This window comes from Microtus pennsylvanicus, chromosome 15, assembly GCF_037038515.1.
Source record: "Microtus pennsylvanicus isolate mMicPen1 chromosome 15, mMicPen1.hap1, whole genome shotgun sequence".
In the NCBI taxonomy this organism is placed as follows: Eukaryota; Metazoa; Chordata; class Mammalia; order Rodentia; family Cricetidae; genus Microtus; species Microtus pennsylvanicus.
This window is the reverse complement of record NC_134593.1, coordinates 28,877,029-28,893,527: the sequence shown is the minus strand read 5'-3', so window position 1 is coordinate 28,893,527 and position 16,499 is coordinate 28,877,029. Positions and strand designations below refer to the sequence as shown.

Genomic DNA, 16,499 nt, shown 5'->3' with positions numbered 1-16,499 from the left:
TTCTATGATAGCCAAGGCTACATAGAGAGACCTTGTCTCAAAAATACACACACACACACACACACAAAACTCTGTCTTTTAATTGAATAGTATATAGCAGACATTATAATTAATTTTTCTGTTATATAGTTATTATTTATTATGATGATTAATCTTGATGGTGAACTGGGCTGGATTGAGAGGCACCTAAGAATTTAGTAAAGATCACTTTTGCATGTGTGTATGTGGGGGTGTACAGAAAGGATGATTTTAAGTGGGGGAGATGAGTGGCACCAGTCGGTAGGCTGTCCCCTGGATGAAGGACAGGTACTATCTGCTTCCTGGCCACAATGTATGATGGTCTTCTCTGCCATACCCTCATCACCATGATTAACTGATGCCTCTGAAACCATGAACCAAAACAAATCTTTCTTCTCTAAAGTTGTTTTTCATGGCTAGAAAGATGGCTCAGTGGTTAAGAGCACTGACTGGGGTTCAATTTCCAGCACCCATGCAGCAACGCAAAACTGTCCATAATTCCAGGGGACCCAACACCATGGCAAAACACCAATGTACATAAAATAAAAATAAATAAAGTTGATTTTCTCTAGTATTTTTCCAGAGTGACACAAAATTACAATTATAGAGCATTGAGTCATGCAGAAAGACTATAATTCTGCTTCTAAATCTCTCTGCCACTGTATACATTGTTGAAATGAAAACCCATATTGCTAAAATGTTACACAACCTTGGGATGCATTCCTAAAAATAAACTAGGGAGGCAGAAAAGTCTATAAAAAAGCCAACACTTCTGCAAAATACACTAAGGATTCAGTGAGTTTCCAGTGTGGTCAGCAGTATGGAGGTTTCCCTGAACTGATATGCAAACATAATATTTTGCTTTAGTTGGCATTGCTTTGGCTACCCAGACTCTTTCTTTGGAGATATCTTTGTGCCTTTTTCCCCCTTTCCTGTTTTCTCATTGCTTTGTATGATTCATCTCTAAGCTGGCATCCAACCAACCCACAAGAGGGTGAAGTTCCAGGCATCCCAGAAGACCAGACACCCAAAGTAGTGGGGCTATGGGGACCCCATGAATCTAGGCTTCTCTTTACTCCAAAAGGAAGTGATTGTTTCTTGCCTTTTCTGACACCTGAACATAAACCAACATGGCAAATTCCCCATCCACTACTCCAGATATATAGAGCCATCTGGAAGGATGGGAGCACCTCTGTCTTCTTTAGACCTGCTCCATCAGTTCCCGCCAGAGGAAGTCAGGAAAGGACTTAAGGGGTGGCTGGGCAGTTAAGAGCACTTGCTGCTCTTGCTGAAGACCCAAGTTCAATTCCTAGCACCCACATCAGGTGGCTCATAACCATGTGTAACTCAGCTCCAATGGATTTGATGTCCTCTTCTGGCCTCTGAAGGTACACACAAACACACACACACAGAGACAGACAGACAGACAGACAGACAGAGAGAAGAAAGGGAAAGAGAGGGAGAGGGAGAAAGAAAGAGAGAAACTAAAATAAAAAATTAATTAAAAGAAAAAGAAGAAGAGCTAGGGAGATGGTACAGGCGCTAAAAGTCTTTCTGTGTCCTACAGCTGATAAACGCCTTCAGTAATGTAGCAGGATACAAGATTAACTGAAAAAAAAATCAGTAGCCCTTCTATATACAGATGATATGCAGGCTGAAAAAGAAATTAGAGAAACATCATCCTTTACAATAGCCACAAATAATATAAAATATCTTGGGGAAATTCTAACCAAACAAGTGAAGGGCCTGTATGACAAGAACTTTAAATCTTTGAAGAAAGAAATCGAAGACATCAGAAAATTGAAAGATATTCCATGCTCTTAGACAGGAAGGATTAGCACAGTAAAAATGGCAATCTTACCAAAAGCAATCTACAGATTCAATGTAATACCCATCAAAATTCTAGCAAAATTCTTCACAGACCTTGAAAGAACAATATTAAACTTCATTTGGAAAACCAAAAAACTCAGGATAGCAAAACCAATTCTGTACAATAAAGGAATTTCTGGAGGCATCATCATCATCCCTGACTTCAAACTCTACTACAGAGCTACAGTACTGAAAACAACTTGGTATCAGCATAAAAACAAACAGTAGTGCCAAGAGAATCAAATCAAAGACTCGAATATTAATTCACACACCTTCAAACACCTGATTTTTGACAAAGAAGCTAAAAATGTAAAATGGTAAAAAGAAAGCATATTATACAAGTGGTGCTTGCATAAATGGATGTCAACGTGTAGAAGAATGAAAATAGATCCATATCTAGCGCCATGTACAAAACTCAAGTCCAAATGGATCAAAGACCTCAACATAAAACCAACCACATGAACCTCATGGAAGAGAAAGTGGGAAGTACCCTTGAACACATTGGCACAGGAGACCACTTCTTAAATATAACCCCTAAGTAGCACAGACACTAAAAGAAACAATTAATAAATGGGACCTCCTGAAACTGAGAAGCTTCTGTAAAGCAAAGGGCATAGTCAACGAGACAAAACGGCAGCCTACAGAATGGAAAAAGATCTTCATCAACCCCACATTTGACAGAGGACTGATCTCCAAAATACACAAAGAACTCAAGAAACTAGTCATCAAAAGAACAAACAATCCAATAAAAAAATGGGGTACAGACCTAAACAGAGAGCTCTCAACAGAAGACTCTCAAATGGTCAAAAGACACTTAAGAAAATGTTCAACTTTCTTAGCCATCAGAGAAACGCAATTCAAAACAACTCTGAGATACCATTTTATACCTGTCAGAATGGCCAAGATCAAAAACACTGATGACAGCTTATGCTGGAGAGGATGTGGAGTAAGGGGAACACTCCTCTACTGTTGGTGGAAGTGCAAACTTGTACAGCTACTTTGGAAATCAGTATGGTTTCTCAGAAAATTAGAAGTCAATTTACCTCAAGACCCAGGAATACCATGCTTGGACATATACCCAAAGGATGCCATAAGACATGTACTCAACTATGTTCATAGCAGCATTGTTTGTAATAGCCAAAATCTATAAACACCCTAGATGCCCCTCAACTGAAGGATAAATAAGGAAAATGCGGTACATTTACACAATGTAGTACTACTCAACTGCAAAAAATAATGATATCTTAAAATATGCAGGTAAATGGGTGGAACTAGAAAAAAATCATACTGAGTGAGGTAACCCAGATCCAGAAAGACAAATATAATATGTACTCACTCATAAGCAAATATTAGACATAAAGCAAAGGATAACCAGTCCACAACCCCAGAGAGCCTAGACAATAAAGAAAACCCTGAGAGAGACATATATGGACCCACCTGGAAGGAGAAAAAGACAAGATCTTATGAGGAAACTGGGAGAGTGGGGAGCAGTGGGGAGGGTGGGAGGGGAGAGGGAAGGAAGGAAGGGGAGTGGGGGAAAACGTATAGCTCAATAAAAACAATAACAATAGTGCTTGCCGTGAAAGCAAGAGGAGTTGAGTTCCAGTCCTGAGTAGCCACCTAAAAGCTGGGCATGGCCATGTGTGATTGTAACCCAAGAATTAGATATGGAGATGGGTGGATCCTGGATCCCCGTTGACCAACCAGCCTAGCCTAGACAGAAGACTTCAAGTTCAGCTACTGACTCTGTCTCCAAAGAACAAAGCAATAGAAGGAGACATCCAACATCTTCCGCTGATCTCATCATCAATATGTGTGGGCATTTTGTAGCACAACATATACCATGGGGTGGGAGAGAAGGGAGAGAGAAGAAAGACAAAGAAGAGAGAGGTGGGGGAGGGAGCCTCATCTCTACACTACTACTGGACGAATACAGGGCGAGTGGTCAGACAACAGAAGCACTATTCTCAGCATCTCTCTGAATCCTGAGGTGTCTCTTCATAGCCAGAGTCTCAGAACACTCCACAGCAGAGAAGTTGCATCATAGACATGGTGGAAATTCTGGAATCTCTGAACTGTGAGCAGAGGGTGTTCGCCAACTGTGTCAGCCAGCCACAGCAGATGATTATTGCAGAGACTCCGCAGCTCGGTCCACACATCCTGAGGTTGTGCAGGCTGGGGCGGGTAGTGGGGGACTGTCCCATACGTCCTTCTTTGAAGAATATCCTACTGACTATAACTTGAGTGACATCTGGGAACTTTGCAACAGAGGCTCTTAATGACTCATCCGGTGGAACTCAGAAAAAGGTCAACACCAGAGGGCCGTGAGCAACATGACTAAGGACTGGGGTAGCTGTCTGGCAGAGTCAAAAATACTGTTGCTTACCAGAAAGTGATACATTTTGTCCCCAGTATTTTCTCACTGGCTTGCAATTATGCAGTTAAGGATATTCCTACATTACATTTAATCTATTTGAGAATATAATGTCCACTAAGCCCCCTGACGCGAGGTGCTGGGCTACAAGGGCCATCTCACTCTCATTTATATGTCTAGTAATATTTGTTTTGAAAAGACTAAGTGCTCCAATGCTTGGTGCATATAAATTTTTGCTATATTTTTCGTGACAAATGGTTCCTTTGGTCAAGACATAGGAGCCCTCTTTGTCTAAGCTATTCTGTTTCTATGTCTGTTTATTTAATCTACTCATGCTTTTGGAATCTATTTGCTTGAACTGTCATTTTATCTTTCCATTCTGTCTGTGTCCTCATAGGCTGAGGATATTTATTATGGATATGATTTTATTGGGTCTTCTTTTTAAATCAGCCAGCCTGTGTTTAATTAGAGAATTAAGGCTATTTACATCCAGGGCTGCGAGTGAGGCACACATCCACCTACACACTTGATCCTCACATTTTGTTGACATTTTTCTTAGTAGTTTTGGTCTATTTTGTTTATTTCTTTCTCTTTTATTTCAAAGATTTGAGGATTTGTTCCATTGGTAATGCCTGAGCCTTTTCTACTTCTCACTTGTAGATTTGGTGTTTTTAGTGGAATTTATACATAATTTTTTGGTCTATTAAAGCAGAAGCAAACTTTATTCCAGAAAAAGAAAGAGAAATTACTATAGAGCACACAAAGCTTATCAGCTATAGCTGTGACCGCAGCCAGAGATCAGACTTCTGTAGCTGTGGCAATGGGTGGTTTCCGAACTACCCTCCCCCTTCTTTTGGCCATTTTTTAAAAATTGAGATATACATTTTTCTCTGCTCCCATCCCTTCCTGCCCCTCCCCTTCTACCCTCCCCCATTACCCTCATGCTCCCAATTAACTCAGGAGATCTTGTCCTTCCTATATAGATTCAAGTATGTCTCTCTTTAAAGGATGTGGGGTACGGGGGACGTTCTTCCATTGCTGGTGGGAGCGCAAAATTGTACAGACATTTTAGAAATCAGTATGGTGATTTCTCAGAAAATTAGGAAACAATCTACCTCAAGACACGGCAATACCACTGTTGGGTATATACCCAAAGGGTTTTCAATCATACCATAAGGACATGTGTTCAACTATGTTCACAGCAGCATTATTTGTAATAGCAAGAACCTGGAAACAACCTAGATGCCCCTCAACTGAAGAATGGATAAAGAAAATGTGGTACATTTACACAATGGAGTACTACTCAGCAGAAAAAAATATCTTGAAATCTGCAGGCAGATGGATGGATCTAGAAAAAAAACATACTGAGTGAGATAACCCAGGCTCATAAAAACAAATATAATAATATGTACTCACTCATAAGTGACTTCTAGACATTAAGTAAAGAAAATCCAACCTACAGTCCACAACCCCAGACAACCTAGACAACAAAGAGGACCCGAAAAATTTATACATATTTTCTAATGATGGTGTTTATCATATTTCTCTCTTCTTGGTATAGAATTCTTTCTACCATATTCTATAATTGTGGTCTCCTAGTTATGAATGCCTTTAACTTAGCCTTGTCATAAAAGATCTTTACCTCTCCCTTGACTGTGATGGACAGCCTTGCTGGGTATAATAGTCTTGGTAGTCATTTTCTTTCAGTGCCTAAATATCTCATTACATGCCCTCTTGGTATTCTGAGAAACTGTTCATCTAGGAAGTCTGCCTTTCTCTGTTACTTGGCATTTCTGCTGAATATATTGCTGAGTATAAAAAGTCTTCCTTTGTTCTGTCCTTTTGACAATTATACTATAATTTGTTACAGCGAAGTATCAGGGGTTTGAATGTTTCCTGTACTTAGGTGCTTAAGTTTTCACCAAGATTTGGAAATTGTTCTGCTTTTATTTTTATTGGATGGGTTTTCTATGCCCTCAGCCTGTAACTCTTCTTCAGGCATAACAGCAAGCCAAATATTTGATCTTTTAAGGGTACCCCCAAATCTCTCACATGGTCTCTCATTTTTCTTTCTTTCCATCTGTTACTAACTTATTTAAAGTCTTGTCTTCAAGTGTGTTATTTTTTCTTCTATCTGATCTAGTCTGTTGCTAAAGACATCAACTGATTTTTCTGATTTTTTTTTTAGTTTCTCATTCCTGACTTTCTATCTTGTTCTCTTTTTATTTCCTCTGTCTTGACTACGCATATGGTCAAATGTCTTCTTCAGACCCTCCAGTGCCTTCTTACATCACAAACCTGCTAATCACATTATCTCTCAAAGCACTGAGCACTTTTGAATTCATTGTTCCATGTTTCATCTTATTTGAAATCTTTGGAATCAGTTACTAAAAGGTTGTGAACATTGAAGGCATCATTTTTTCTTGTATTATTTCTAGGTTAATCTGTTAATCTGTTGGGATGGGTATCTTTTTTACATTTATGTGATAGCTTTCTTAATGACTTTCTTTTGGCAATGTGTCTTGAGGACCCTATCCTGGGTTTCATCCAAGTAGGATTTCTTGCTCATGCCATACTCCAGGGCTACCCTTCCAGCATGTTTTTTCCCATATACACTGACCTGGCAGCTGAGCTAAAGCCAGAAAGTGGAATGATATATTTTCCTGTCCGTGGGACCATGTGGGCCAGATCCAACTTTATACAGGCATCAAGAGATACACCCCACTGGTAAAGGTGCCCAAAAGGTGAGTCAAAGGATGGAAAGCAGAAACCAAATAAATAAATAAATAGATAGATAGATAAGCTGGACAAAGCAGGCACAAAATTAATCAGAAGAGAAAAATAAGGGTACTATATATGAATAAAGGGAATAATTAATAATTAAGTCGTTTTACTATTTTTAACTGTCTGGAGTTACAGACAGTTGTGAGCTTCCATGTGGGTGGTTGCAGGAAACTGGACCCGGCTTCTTAGGAAGAGAAGGAAGTGCTCTTAATCGCTGAGCCATTTCCCCAGCCCATATCTGTACGTCTGTGTTCTCCAGCACCCATTCTTCCCCTGCTGCCCCCATACATGGTCTAGACAATCATGGGAGACAAGCTCACCACAGGAGAGCACATGGCCTATGCTGCTGCTGAACAGCAGGGTTGGACCTCAGCAGAACTCTGTCACCAATCAGAATATGTTATTTGACATCTCTAGAGATTAGATCAGGGACTGAGGTGAGGACTGTCTCCTTCGCTGGACTGGGATTCCTGCTGAGGCCAACAGGAGTGATGAATGGTCTTGGCTCAGGGCCAAGACTGCATTTCTGAGTGGTGGTCTGGGATTGTTTCTGGCTACCCTTCCAGGAGGGAGGCTGTCTTGGACAGATGAGGTACCTTCAGAGCATGAGGGAAGTCCCTGTGAATCCCTCAGACACAGATGGAGGCTTTTAGACACCAGACTGGTCCAGGCCTGATTCATTTTGCCCCTGGCCTGGCCCTGAATTCCACCTCAGTCCCGTCTATTTCTGGTCATACAGATGGAATGCTCGGTGCTCGGAGAGGTGGTGGGAAGGTAGTTATACAGAGGTGAATATTTTTCAGCCTTCAAAATGAAAGCTTTGTTGGCATAATTTGTTGTGACTAGTCAGGGTTCCCCACAGCCCACCTTGGGCTTGGGGTGAACTCTAACTTTGACCAGGATGTTCCCTGGGGAGGCTGAAGGAACAATTTCAAACACTTTCAAATGTGCTTACTGGAAACTCGTAGACTGGATGAAAAGGAAAAACCTCCTATCAACCACTACTAACATGGAGGGGCCAGGGAGACGGCTCCGTGGGTAAAGTGCTTCTTATGCAAGCATGAGAATCAGAATTCAGATCCTCGGTGCCCACGGGCACAGCAGCCTGGGTCTGTAACCATGGCACTTGGGGCAGGAGCCAGGGCCCTGTGCTCAGTCAGCCTAGCTGACACTGTGAACTACAGGCTTGGTAAGATACACTGTCTGAAAAAAATAAGGCATAGAAGCAATTGAGGAAGGCATTCCAACATCAACTTCTGGCTTCCACATTGCAGCTTCATTGGTGAGCACTCCTGCACACGTGTGTGCATACATGTATAACACACATGTAACAATGAAGTGTCACACCTCATCTGTCCAGTATGTCCTCCATAGTGAAGGGACAGGGAAACTCACAATCAGATGTAAAGGCCATAGAGAAACTCACAAGGCAAGGATGCACACTAAGTTCAAATAGCCAACCTGCATCACTCAAAGAAAAGGGATGCATGACTTGCACACAAGACAATACTAAGAAGAACAGAATGTTGGCACCCAAGAGTAGCCTCAGATTCTGCAAATAGAGAAGAGTAATGGGGTCCTTGGAATGACATAAAAAGTCCAAAGTATCCAAAGTAGTGACTGGCTCATACATAGCCAATGCTCTAAGGGTGATGACTAATATAATCACAAATTGGGAGGAATCTGGGCAAAACCCAGGAGGGGTATCATCCCATTTGTATTACATTTTTAAAATTAGTATATATGTTGAGGTCAGAGGTCAACCTTGGGTATTGTTTCTCAAGGTTCCATCCATATTGGGTTTTGAGATACAATTTCCCACTGGCCTGTAGCTGCTTTTCAAGTAGCCTAAAGTGGCTGGTCAGTGAGTCCCAGACATCCACCTGTCTCTGTCAGCATATCACTGTGCCTAACTTAACATGCCCAACTTTGTACATGGTTTCACAAGATTATGGGATCTATAGAGGTCTTATTATTCATGTGGCCTCCTATCAACCACTAACATGCCACAAGGGAAAACAGGTTTCACCATCCTACACACACACTTGCAGACACACCATATCTTAGAACTCATCTTGGAACTAATCAGACTGGTCTGACTTTCCATGCCTTTTGGAAGGAGATGGAAGTTCATAAAAAATAGTCAGGGAGAGAGGAGACCGGGGGCCAGGATGATATACAAACTTAGGAAGTAATCCGGGCTTGTTGGGAATCAACAAGCCTGGTGTCCCAAGGAATGAAACTGACTATAGACTTCGAGCTAATCCCTTAGCGTGGAGTGCTCAGGGTTAGTCTAGGTGGACATACGATTATGGAGGGGCTCAGAGAGTTGGGGTGAGCTGAGTGTGTTAGGTGGGAGATAGTGGGTGTCCTAGAATGGGGAGTACACAAGTCAATTTTTTTTCTGAGTTGACCCATCAGAAGTGGTGAGGTAGACAGCCCATTGACTCATCCCTAAGTGACAGCGTCTCAAGGCTCTTTCTCTAAGAGAAGGCCTGACCATCAGCCTGAGACTCAGACTCTGCTTTGTACATTTTGGGCATCTCCAGGAGCTGCCAGACCAAGCTTTTGTCTGCAGGGTCTAGGAGGCACAACTTGGTCCAACGGTCCATTGTTTCAATCTTGGGCTCTTTACATGACAACCAAACCCAGAGGGACCAATCACAGGCCTCACAGCAGAGGCCACAGCCACATCTTCGGCTCTCCTGGACGTGACTGGGTACGCTAGAGCAGCGTATTGTGCTGAAAATGGTTAAAAAGCCGCAGACCTAGGATTGTGCTGCCCACGGCAGTCTTGGCTCCTACGAGAGAGAACCCAGGGAGCATCAGCAGCAGGCACCAACTGCCACATCAGCGAAGCTGGCTGGGCTCGGCTGCACGAAGCCAGCTGGTACCAAGACTCCAGCGCTCACTCGGGATAATGGCATCTACAGGGTAGTGGCGTGTACCCAGAGGCCGGAAAGTTCTCGTTTGTACTGAGCAGGACAGACTTTCTCAGCTACCACCATTAGCGCTAAGCAGAAGTCTTCTCCTAAGCTGGATTCTGATATCCTCCTGTATTTTAAGTCACAGCCAGGCTCCCAGTGCCAGCTTTAGCAAGCCTCTACCCTCTAGCATAAAAACTAGCACCAGCTTGCTGCCCAGAGCTCTGGCCATAGGGAATTGCATTCATCTGTTCCTACCTGCTTTCACAATCACCCGCCTCTGGTCCCGCCATTCCCTAGAAGACCACACATCGTCCATCTCATGAACACCACACTCCTGTTGAAGGATGTACTCGCCTATGCACATTTTCAAAACTCCTGAGAAACCAGGTCAGCAAAATGGCTCAGCAGGTGAAAGCGCTTGCCGGCAACAAGGTTCGTGACCTTGGTTTCAATCCCCAGCACCCACAGGGTGGAAGAAGAGACCGGACTCCTGAAAGTTGTCCTCTGATGTTCACATGCGTACAGTGGCATGTGCGTGCACACACACACATAAAATATAATACTTTTTAATTCCTAAGAAAGTTACTGAAAATACTGGAATCCGTGAATGAGTTCATCAAGGTCATGCAAGATCAACATCCAAAACAATGTTATTTGTTTATACTTTCTTTAAATTTTTATTTATTTTTAATTGTGTGTCTCTGTGTCTGTATGTGCACATGAGTGAAGTCACTGTGAAGGTCAAAGGAAGGAGTCAGGTCCCCCGGAGGTAGTGTTATAGGCAACTGTGAACCATGTGGGTATTAGGAACCAAATTCTTATTCTCTACAAGCACACAATAAGGTCTTAACTGCTGAGTCTTCTCTCCAGCCCCTTCTACCTGCTTTTCATGAGCAAACTAAAAATAAAATGGAGAAGAAATCCGTTACAGCAGCATCCAAAGGAATAAAATTCTAGAAATAAATTCAACAAAAGAAGCACAGACGTTATGCCCTGAAAATAGAAGATGCTGTTGAAAGATGTGTAAGAGCATCTCAGTAAATGGCAGAACATCTTTGCTGATGGACTGGAAGGCTTACTTTTTAAAATTGAGCCTACTCCCCTTGTTGACCTATACATCTGACTCAGTGCTGATCTTAGCTGACTGCTTTGTGGACATTGACGAGTTAACCAATTCTAGAACACATATGGAGTGGCAAGAGATCCATAATCGTCGAGACAACTCCAAATAAAAAACAGTTAAAGACATATGCACAGTCTCTAGTTTCAAACACACTAGCAGTCAAGATGTGGGGCTTAAAGACAGACACAGGTCAACAGCACAGACCTGAGAATCCCTGAACACATGTGCTCATCTATAGACAATCGGCTGGGATGAGAGTGCTAAGACTATTGGATGCCTTTTCAAAGAGTCATGCTGGTGGTAAGGAAGCAGAATGCCCAAAATGAGAAGTCCTTTCTTCCCACACTGTTTGCCGAGCAAGGAGAATCCCAACCTATAGTAATAAGATGTACAATGACTTAACCCTGCATTTAAGAAGCAAATAAACATAAGTGATAAAACCCAAATACCAAAACACTCTGGTGCTATCAACCCTCATTAGACAAAAACAAAATAAACTAAGATGTCTTGAAACTGGAGACTCTAGTGGGGAGGCAGAGTCCTCTTCCTTTTTCTGTCATAGGAGTTAGGGACATTAGTATGAAAGATGCCAGCACTCAAAATACCCATGTGATGCTCAAACTCAAAAACCAGTGATTGTCCTCTCCCAAATTCTCCTCTGATGCCTTTGATTTTCCTAGAAACCAGATACGGTCATTTCCTTCATCCTACTTTTAGAACAAGAAGCCAGAGAGGGTAAGGAGGGCGCTGCCGGGCTGAACGAGGCATGTGTCTTCAGCCTGGAGAAGAACACTGCTTTCTTGCAGCAAATTCATGCTTCCTCCCTTGGTAGCTCATCATCTCAAGCTCCAAAAGGTCAATTCCCAAATGATTCCAAAGGGTCTTTTGACAAAAAGTGATAAACTCCAGGGAACAAGGGGTCTTCTTCAGGGAGCTGCTGGCACACCATGCTGATATTCTCGACGACTGTTTAGTTTTATCCAAGGCATTGCCCAGCAACCAGCTACATTGCACAATGTCTGCAAGTTTCCTTAGGGGTAAAATGAATCAAACACTACCGTACATCTTTAGTGGGACTTTGTAGAGAGTAGACGGAAAGTAACTAGAAAGCTGTACCATACAATAGGAATACAGCCAATCATACAAAGCAAGAGGATACAGTTCAACTCCAGATAGACATTAGGAGAAAGCTGGGGGGGGGGGTATCTAACATAGACTGGGTCATAGATGGTAGGAAAGACCCTTTGTTCACTTTCTTGAGAGTAATAATAGAGTCACAGTGATCTAACGTTTCCAGGATTGTGCTGATCTATGGACATACATGGATAAAATCATATGATGTCAAGATTTACTTTTAAAAACTGAGAAAAGAAAAAAGGGACATAATGTAACTGGGACAAAATGTTGGAACTAACGAGAAGAACATAATTAGTCGTAATTCTCTCAAGGGCATATCCGAACTCCTTCGGCACGAAAGAACTTAAATAAACAATGTAGAATTTTCTAGACATCCGTCAACTTTCTGAGGATCACATCCACAGCCCAGAAAATCCACTTCCCTCACAAAGCTCTTTCCAACTAGTCATCCAGGGGTCAGAGGGTTAGGAAAGATGCCAGGAGAGGCTCTGAGCTGGGAAGAAGAGAAATAAATGGAAGTATCCTAGAAGAATATTCAGGGAAGCTTCAAGCTGTCAGGCTCTCATGTGGGCCTCGTCCTTAGAGCTGTATTTTATTCTCTGTGTTGCCACTGAATGTATAAGTGATTTTATTCTCGAACACAAAGGTTACAGGGAATAAAAAAAATACAAACAGCCGGGTGGTGGTGGCGCACGCCTTTAATCCCAGCACTCGGGAGGTAGAGGCAGGTGGATCTCTGTGAGTTCGAGGCCAGCCTGGACTACAAGAGCTAGTTCCAGGACAGGAACCAAAAAAGCTACGGAGAAACCTTGTCTCGAAAAATCAAAAAAAAAAAAAAACAAACAAACAAACATAGGCCACTGAGACCCAGTTTCCTTAGGGGCAGCCAGGAGTCCATCAGGGACTCCGGGGCTTCACACATTTTGTCATGGGTTTAACAGATGTCCCAAGGACTAAAGGGTAGGATAGTGGAAAAGTAAAGACTAGAAAGAAGTTGAAGTTAAAACTCTCCGAGGGAAGATCATTCCAGTGAATCAAGCTCTTATGTGTGAAGAGACCCAGGAAATGGAGGCACCTTCCTCAAGCCAGTCCCTGGCCAATTAAGTACACAAGTCACCATGCCTTACTGATTCTCCCAAGATGACAAATGGGCTTACCCACAGAATGTGGTGATGTAAGGGAGGGCTCAAGTCCTCAACACTAAACCAGAACTTCTGAACTTCAGCACTTGGATGTGTTGGGGGAGGGGGAGGGGGGAGTATCCACTGAGCTGATTTGAGCATCTCTTCAACACCAAGGACTTGGGAGATTAAAATCTGGGTGTGTCTGGCATGGTGTGTCTCTGTTGGAACCTGTGGTTTCCTAACCACTTTAGGTAACTCAAAGGCAGCTGCACCCCTCCACCACGCATTCCGTTTTGTTGTGATTGGTTGGTTGGTGGTTAGTTGGTTGGGAGGTTCTTAGTATTCTTTGTCGCAGCGGGACAGGGAGGGATGGGGAGAAAGGAATGTTTCGTTCCATTATTTCTATCGGGGCTGAATAGAGTCACTTTAGTCTGGTCACTACACCCTAGGGCTCCAAGACTTGGGGAAGGGGGAGAACGACGACACCAGTAGGGAATTCGGGTAGGACAGAGGTACCAAAAATAGATCTGCGTGTTTGTGGTGCGGGGTTTTTCCTACTGCTCAGTCTATCCTGGATAACGGTGGTAGAGGTTCCCAGGAAGACTTGGGAATGAAAATTTGGCGCGGGGACCTTTCTCCTACTCTGGTCACGAAGATCAGGCTCTCTCGTTAGAGTCTTTCTGGTAGGCTGGGTAGAGAATCCAGTTGCAAGCTGTGCGCTCTACAGTTGCTGGGCACTAGGTCCCACGATGCCCAAAACCAAAGTAACAGCCAAACTTTAGTATCTTCCCTACGCCCTCCCCACCACAAGCTCCGTATCTCAAAGCCAGAACTGTGGCCACTGGCCCAGCTTCCAGATGCCCCTTCCCCACTCTGTACCCTCCAAGGCTTCCAGTGTGCACCCCAAGGTTCCACGCTCTGTCCGGGAGCGCCCAGGGTTCCCAGGAGCCAAGCATCCAGCTCCTGGGGTAAATCGACTGCCTCCCGGGACCCTCCTAAGGTGGGACTGGGCGAGGCTGCTGATACGGGGTGGGGGTAGGGGGACCTGTCAGCCCGCACGTCCTCCTGCATTCCTGGCGGGAGCTGGCCCAAGGGAGGAGGAAGAGAGGGGATGGAGCCTGCGTGCTCGCCTTAGCCTGGGAACAGCGACAGAAAGAGGGTGAAAGTTAGCTCTCTTACTTGGCAGCAGGGCTCTGTGGTGGTCAGGCTGGGACTGGGCTTTCTGTTGTAGCCCCTCTCCACGCCGATCGCCGAGGACCCCTCCGAGAAGTAAGGCGAAGTGTGGGCAGGAGCGGGCTACAGTTCTGGGCAGGATTTCGCCCGCCCGGAGCTTTTAAAGAGAAACTCTCCGCAAACCCCTCCCCCGACCCCAGCTCGCCCCGAAGGCGGCCTCCAATTTAGCCCGGCCTCCAGCCTTTGTTGAACTTCCTAGGCTTGTCCCGGGAAGGAGGGGTTGTGGCTGTGGGAATTGGGGGGTAGGTCGGCGCGGGTTGGAGCTGGCTGCTCTGGGGACCACGCGTTCCAGAAAGCGCACTTTTCTCCTGAAGATTCCGCATCCTCTAGCATCTCAGCTCCGCACTCAATTCCTCCAGGGTACGGTTTACCAGGTTTAAGGCCGGCGTTGAATCCAGCCCCTTAACTGAAAACTGAAAGTTGAAATCAGAAGCTCTCATTCATCTCACTCTGGTTTCGCGTCCCTTCTCTGGTAGACGATTCTGAACAGCAAACCCTAACATCCGTGCGCTGAGGAAAGACAGAAAAATTGAGCGGGAAAAGAAGCCAGTTGCTGGAATCTGGCTGAAGTTTAAAACTATCACAACTGATAAAATTGAAATTGCCAACGGGAATAGTGCTGAGCTTCCTAAAGGTTTCTCAAGCAAGCAAGAGGTTAAAGATAAACTAAAGATAAATCAAGCTACTGTAGAGCCCTGTATCTAAACCACCTAGCAGTTCTGTTGACACACGGAAATTCTTTCAAGGTAAGGACTGTACTCAAACCAACTCATAGAGTTTCAATTTGTCAACTAAACGCTAAATTTTCCTTAATTTCTAAATCTTGTAAATAACATCCTTTGAGAGCCATGCAGTTTAGAGAGCCCCAGGATCATCTATGGGGCCATGGTGAAGGTGCCTAAAGAACACACCTAAAGTGTGTGTATGTGTTGGAGGCCAGAGGTCAACATTTGGAGTCTTACTAAATCTCCATATGTTTTCCCTTTTTAAAAAATAAAGTTCATTTTCTTTTTCTCTCTTCAACCACTCATATGTTACCCCCACTTATAATGTATCAAATTTATGTTTTTTCTTTAATCATTTCACAGATGTACATATTTATTCCCAAATATATAAATAAAATCTGAAAAAAATAAAGTTCTTTGAGAAGTTCATGCACACATACAATGTACTTCCATTGCATTGTCTCCCTGCTCTTCTCCCTAACTCCTCCCAGATCCATCCCCCATCTCCCCAGCTTCATTTTCTCTTTGACAAATAAAATTTAACCCGATGAGCTCAGTTGATGCTGCCCATATATGCATGGGTATGGGGTGACCCCACTGGAGCATGGCTGACCTACCCCCCCCCCCAAAATTGACCCTCCCTTCCTGGAAGCCACCAACTCTCTCAATAGGTCCTCAGCTAGGGTTAGGGCTTAATGGAAACTACCTTGTTCTTATGTAGGTCTTGTGTAAGCTAACACAGCTGCTGCAGTGGTCCTGTAGTGTCCTGAAGAAGACCTTGCTCCACCCAGCCCTTCCTGCCCTCTGACTCATAACCTTTCTACCCTCTCTTTTTAGATGCTCCCTGAGCTTTGAAAAGGAGGTTGTGAGATGAATATCCCATGTAAAACTGAGCACTCCACAGATACTTATTCTCTGCACTCTGACCAATTGTGAGTTTCTGGGTTAACCACCATCCAGCCCACAAAGAAGGTTCTCTTATGAGGCTAAAGAGTTATACTAATCTATGAGTCCTCCAGCAAAATGATAGTAGTAGGTTCACCCCTGGGGCCTATGAGCTCCCCAATTCTGGGTTCTTAGCAACATTTACAGTACCAGGTATGAGTTTTCTCCTGCGGAATGGGCCATAGATCCAATCAAAAGCAGTTGGTTTCCCCAGAACATTTGTGCCACTATTACCCACAC

At 43.7% G+C, this 16,499-nt stretch overlaps 1 protein-coding gene across 3 annotated transcripts in view; it reads right to left on the bottom strand.

Annotated features, from left to right (window-relative positions):
- Window positions 1-14,663, bottom strand: part of Loxl2 (lysyl oxidase like 2) — a 79,982-nt gene extending 65,319 nt beyond the window's left edge. For 2 of the 3 annotated variants that reach the window (XM_075949209.1, XM_075949211.1), the window contains exon 1: window positions 14,536-14,663. The gene's annotated coding sequence lies outside the window, so the exon portion shown is untranslated. The remainder of the gene's footprint in view (window positions 1-14,535) is intronic. The other variant, XM_075949210.1, reaches the window with a different exon arrangement.
- Window positions 14,664-16,499: the final 1,836 nt, after the last annotated feature.